The sequence below is a fragment of the Cyprinus carpio genome, chromosome A7 (genome assembly GCF_018340385.1).
Source record: "Cyprinus carpio isolate SPL01 chromosome A7, ASM1834038v1, whole genome shotgun sequence".
In the NCBI taxonomy this organism is placed as follows: domain Eukaryota; kingdom Metazoa; phylum Chordata; class Actinopteri; order Cypriniformes; family Cyprinidae; genus Cyprinus; species Cyprinus carpio.
Genome location: NC_056578.1, coordinates 31729411 through 31735521, shown reverse-complemented (window position 1 = coordinate 31735521; position 6111 = coordinate 31729411). Strand labels below are relative to the sequence as shown.

General features: G+C 37.3%; 1 protein-coding gene across 1 annotated transcript in view; it reads right to left on the bottom strand.

The window, feature by feature from the left end:
- LOC122145671 (pyruvate carboxylase, mitochondrial-like) overlaps positions 1-6111 on the bottom strand; it is a 188882-nt gene that overhangs the window by 85830 nt on the left and 96941 nt on the right. The gene's annotated exons all lie outside the window — the stretch shown is intronic.

Here is a 6111-nt window from a genome sequence, read left to right as displayed (position 1 = left end):
TTTGATGGCCTATTAAAAGGGATAGTTCACCCCCAAAATGAAAATTCTATTTGTATTTGTCCAAAATATCCTCTTTTGTGTTCCACAGAGGAAAGAAAGGGGTTTGGAATGACTTAAGTGCAAGTAAATTATGATACTGTCCAATGACATTTATACCTAATATCTTCATATACAGGTCCTTCTCAAAAAATTAGCATATTGTGAAAAAGTTCATTATTTTCCATAATGTAATGATAAAAATTAAACTTTCATATATTTTAGATTCATTGCACACCAACTAAAATATTTCAGGTCTTTTATTGTTTTAATACTGATGATTTTGGCATACAGCTCATGAAAACCCAAAATTCCTATCTCAAAAAATTAGCATATCATGAAAAGGTTCTCTAAACGAGCTATTAACCTAATCATCTGAATCAACTAATTAACTCTAAACACCTGCAAAAGATTCCTGAGGCTTTTAAAAACTCCCAGCCTGGTTCATTACTCAAAACCGCAATCATGGGTAAGACTGCCGACCTGACTGCTGTCCAGAAGGCCATCATTGACACCCTCAAGCGAGAGGGTAAGACACAGAAAGAAATTTCTGAACGAATAGGCTGTTCCCAGAGTGCTGTATCAAGGCACCTCAGTGGGAAGTCTGTGGGAAGGAAAAAGTGTGGCAAAAAACGCTGCACAACGAGAAGAGGTGACCGGACCCTGAGGAAGATTGTGGAGAAGGACCGATTCCAGACCTTGGGGGACCTGGGGGTGCAGTGGACTGAGTCTGGAGTAGAAACATCCAGAGCCATCGTGCACAGGCGTGTGCTTTTGAACCAGAAACAGCGGCAGAAGCGCCTGACCTGGGCTACAGAGTAGCAGGACTGGACTGTTGCTCAGTGGTCCAAAGTACTTTTTTCGGATGAAAGCAAATTTTGCATGTCATTCGGAAATCAAGGTGCCAGAGTCTGGAGGAAGACTGGGGAGAAGGAAATGCCAAAATGCCTGAAGTCCAGTGTCAAGTACCCACAGTCAGTGATGGTCCGGGGTGCCATGTCAGCTGCTGGTGTTGGTCCACTGTGTTTTATCAAGGGCAGGGTCAATGCAGCTAGCTATCAGGAGATTTTGGAGCACTTCATGCTTCCATCTGCTGAAAAGCTTCATGGAGATGAAGATTTCGTTTTTCAGCACGACCTGGCACCTGCTCACAGTGCCAAAACCACTGGTAAATGGTTTACTGACCATGGTATTACTGTGCTCAATTGGCCTGCCAACTCTCCTGACCTGAACCCCATAGAGAATCTGTGGGATGCTGTGAAAAGAAAGTTGAGAGACGCAAGACCCAACACTCTGGATGAGCTTAAGGCCGCTATCGAAGCATCCTGGGCCTCCATAACACCTCAGCAGTGCCACAGGCTGATTGCCTCCATGCCACGCCGCATTGAAGCAGTCTTTTCTGCAAAAGGATTCCCGACCAAGTATTGGGTTTATGGATGTGAATATTTATTTTTTTGTTGACGACCTGCATAACAAAAACACTTTTCTTTTATTGGTCGGATGAAATATGCTAATTTTTTGAGATAGGAATTTTGGGTTTTCATGAGCTGTATGCCAAAATCATCAGTATTAAAACAATAAAAGACCTGAAATATTTCAGTTGGTGTGCAATGAATCTAAAATATCTGAAAGTTTAATTTTTATCATTACATTATGGAAAATAATGAACTTTTTTACAATATGCTAATTTTTTGAGAAGGACCTGTATATATATTTTTAATTTCATGGCAGACAAATTAATAATGTAAGCTTTAAGAAAAAGTGTCTCTTCCTAAATTTTTGCAAAACTTGAAAAATGTACAGTACCTATAATAAATAAATAAAAAAGTAAAAAATAAATAATAAAGACACCATTCACCTGACATTTAATTTCCAAACTGCTGTGACACGCACGACAATCAATTTAATAAAATATTGCTAGATTTACTTTCATCTGTTTTTGACAATACTGAATGCGTTTTTGGTGCCACTCATTAGACTTTTCACTCTGAAAGAGTCGTGAAATGTGCAAAATGCAATGTAACACAATTTTGCAGAAATGTTGCCACAGGAACGTTTTTCCAATGAGCCTGGGTTATTATTACTTTCTGAACAAGCTTGGCATATGCACAGAAATTAATCATGTTGTTTTAGTTCCTGCATTTGTTTTCCTTTATTTCATCACCAAAGGAACAGAGAACGTTCACTCTTATACACTTTATCATTCTAGTTCCCTGAACCACTGACCACTCCCTGCTGAGAGCTTCAGGTACCTACTTTCTATTCTCTTCGCTCGCGCTCAGCTTCTCTCTTTGTCTTGATCTCTTTCAGTGGTGCATGGCCTGTAATTGTCATCTCCCCTGCAGTGCAAAGCCCACACCGGAGATAACAGCCAGTGCTAACACAAGAAATACACACCACAGACCAGCTTCACACTGTGAATGCCAAGTGCTAACTGGAGGCAAAGATGTTAGCGTTACCAGCACGTGTATGTGTAATGTTCTATTTAGGTTCTCTTGAGCCTAGCAAGATGTCTTACAGCACTATGATAAAATAATGTAAAAAAAAAAAAAAAAAACAGAGGAGTAGTTCTCCAACTCCCTCTCAAGCCATCTTTGGACAAATTTGTCAGCAATGTCCTAAATCTTAACAACAGCTAACTTTATTTATTTATGTCCAGATTAAGAGCTTTTGTGCACTTTGGAATGAAATATCCTTCCTCATTTATATTGATTTTTCTCTTTGTTACAAGCTCCAATGCCAGGAGCCCTTATGTCTTAAGCTTTTGGCCATAGTAGTGGAGAAAAAAAAAAAAGAAAAAAAAAGATATAAAAAAAAACGCCTCTATTCAAATCCCTCTGCTTAACTACATGCATTTTACATACTGTCAGCTAACAGTTTATTTATGCTGCTTTCAGTATTCTGGGTGGCCCGGCGTAATTTGTTAACAGCAAATAACATAGGGTTTGACAGAGAGGCACTTAGCAGCCACATCAAACTAAATAAATAAATAAATGAAAATGAACAAAACAAGGACATGAGTCCAGTGAAAATACATACACAGAGTCTCTGTTTTTTCTCAATCAACATCTTCAGTTTTCAGCGCATCCTCAGAATAACCTCTCCTACTTGTTCAGCCCACCGAACAACACAACACAACACAGGATAGATGTGTGGGTTGTCTGTAAATCTGGAATCATGTACAAATGTTGGTGTGCATGCAAAACAAAATACTCACTGCTTTTCCAAACCCTTTCCCATGCATCTGGAAAGGCACAGAATTAATTAACTACAAATGTACATTACATATGTTGTGACAGAATGACACATCTGTCATCATCTATTTGCTATTTTCTATCATCTGTCTCTGGCTAGGTGTACACTGAAAAAAAAAAGTATATATATATATATATATATATATATCTATATCTATATCTATATCTATATATCTATCTATATATATATATATATATAAATATATATATATCTATATATATATATATATATATATATATATATATATATATATATTGAGTTGAGTTGATTCATTCTGCAATACAGTTTGAACAAGAATACCAAAATGGTTTGGGGTCAGTCAATTTTTTTACATATAAAAGTCTGTATCCAGCCCAGATGGTGGATCAGCACCTAGAAAGGACCTCTACAGCCCTGAAAGACAGCGAAGACCAGGACAACTAGAGCCCCAGAGACAGATCCCCTGTAAAGACCTTGTCTCAGACGACCACTGGGACAAGACCACAGAAAACAGATGATTCTTCTGCATAATCTGACTTTGCTGCAGCCTAGAATTGAACTGCTGGTTTCGTCTGGTCAGAGGAGAACTGGCCCCCGACTGAGCATGGTTTCTCCCAAGGTTTTTTTCTCCATTCTGTCACTGATTGAGTTTTGGTTCTTTGCTGCTGTCACCTCTGGCTTGCTTAGTTGGGGACACTTCATTTACAGCGATATCGTTGACTTGATTGCAAGTTATTGCACAGATATTATTTAAACTGAACTGAGCTGCATGATGACATCACTGAATTCAATGATGAACTGCCTTTAACTGTCATTTTGCATTATTGACGCACTGTTTTCCTAATTAATGTTGTTCAGTTGCTTTGACGCAATCTTTTTTGTTTAAAGCGCTATATAAATAAAGATGACTTGACTTGACTCTAAAGACAGCCCAGATGGTATCCACAAAAATGGTTTTCAACTTTTATAATAAGAAATGTCTCTTGAGCACCAAATCAACATTACAATTATTTTCGAAGGATCAAGTGACAATGAAGACTTAAGTAATGGCTGCTAAACAAAAAATGCATTATAAGATACATATTTAAATAGAAAGCAGTTATTTACAATTGTAATAATATTTCACAATAATACTGTTTTTTACTGTATTTTTAATCAAATAAATGCAGCCTTGGTGAAAATAAGAAACTTATTTCAAAAACATTTACAAAAAATTTTACAAACCCACACTTTTGAACCATAATGCCTTTACTGTATGAAATACTGTAAATGATGGAATGTGGCAAAACTACGTGGAAGTAAATACTAACATTTCAATATTTATAGGTAGAGTTCAGCACAACTTAAGCCACATTATCTACTTGAGAATAATTTCAGTCTGTTTTAAATGTACTGAGACAATTTTCCTCAAGGACAGAACAGGGAGCGCATATAGAGCATGACCATTCACCCTCTAAATCGTGTCTGTGTCTGCAGCAGCAGTAGGAGCTATGCTTGGTGCATTCTTCACATCTGTAGATATGTGGCTAACTTCACCACATCTCTCTTTTATGAATGTGATGCTTGGGGTGCTGAATACGAAATGATCAATTATGCTCCATTTCTACAGAAGAGTGTTGCTATGCCTGTGCACACAGTCAAGGGAGTTCTGCCATTCTCAGATGTGAGTTTGCAGGAAGTCTTGTTCTGGAAAAACGGATCAGATGGTTTATACTGGAGTGCCTTTCTATCCCGGCTGTAATGCAGCTGATGAGTATCTATCCGTTTTAGAATTTAGTATTAATTATCTGTAATGAATGAGCTTGGAGTAATATGCGTGTCCACAGTTATACATTATCTAGCCACCTTTCTGTCACCTCATTTATATATATATATATATATATATATATATATATATATATATATATATAATATTTTCTCATTTACCTAAGTGATAATTTGTCTACATTTTGTGTGTGTGTGTGTGTGTGTGTGTATGTGTAAGGCCACCAAGGTTTTTATTTTTTTTATTTTATGAATAATGAAAATAATCATTATGAATTCTATGTGGGCTCCCTCTTCTTCTTTCTAAAGCCACAGGAAACAGAAGCCTTTGGAGGATGAGAGGAAATTACATGGGGTCTTGTGTGTTTTTTTTGTGGGAGGTTGACCTTTAAGGCCAGGCAGTGTAATGATCTCCTACACCTTGTCTGTGTCTCCGGTTGCAGTAGAGAGTATAATTGAGGTGTAGATATAAAAGGAAGATCATTAAAACTGCTATCTCTCTTTCTCACCCTCACCTTTGGTTCCCTCTGTTGTTTTTCTTTCTGTCTACTACTACCTTCCTACTGTCCTGAGACCTTTGTCTGAAAACAGCTCTTTTATTTGGCATTGGAACACTGCCAACATTATTTGTGTCTTCGGTCTGGGCAACCCTTTAACCTCAAAGTCATAAAAACTTAAGCCTCAATAAAAATTAAAACACCACGAAAAAAAACTGAAAATTTAGCTCTACAATAATGTTTTTCTGGCTCAGCTGCATGCGATGAAAGGATGAAAAACAAACCTGCTTTTGGTTCAGGGTTTAGAAAGGAAACGTTGTACCTGCATGTTTTTGGCAGCACTACAATGTGGATCTTAAGAACATTTTTAGTGGATTTTATTAATTTTTTTTTTTTTTAAAGAGAAAGACCAAATAAGCCATTGGAGACTAAACGTGTCCCTTTAAGTTTGACACCTGTACTGTACATGAAAGCATCAGGAGGCAAGTGGTACTCATGAAATATAAATCAGGCAAACATTAGACTCCCGGCAAGGACAAGACCTCTAGATTCAGACACACTCAGGATTAAGAGCAAAGTT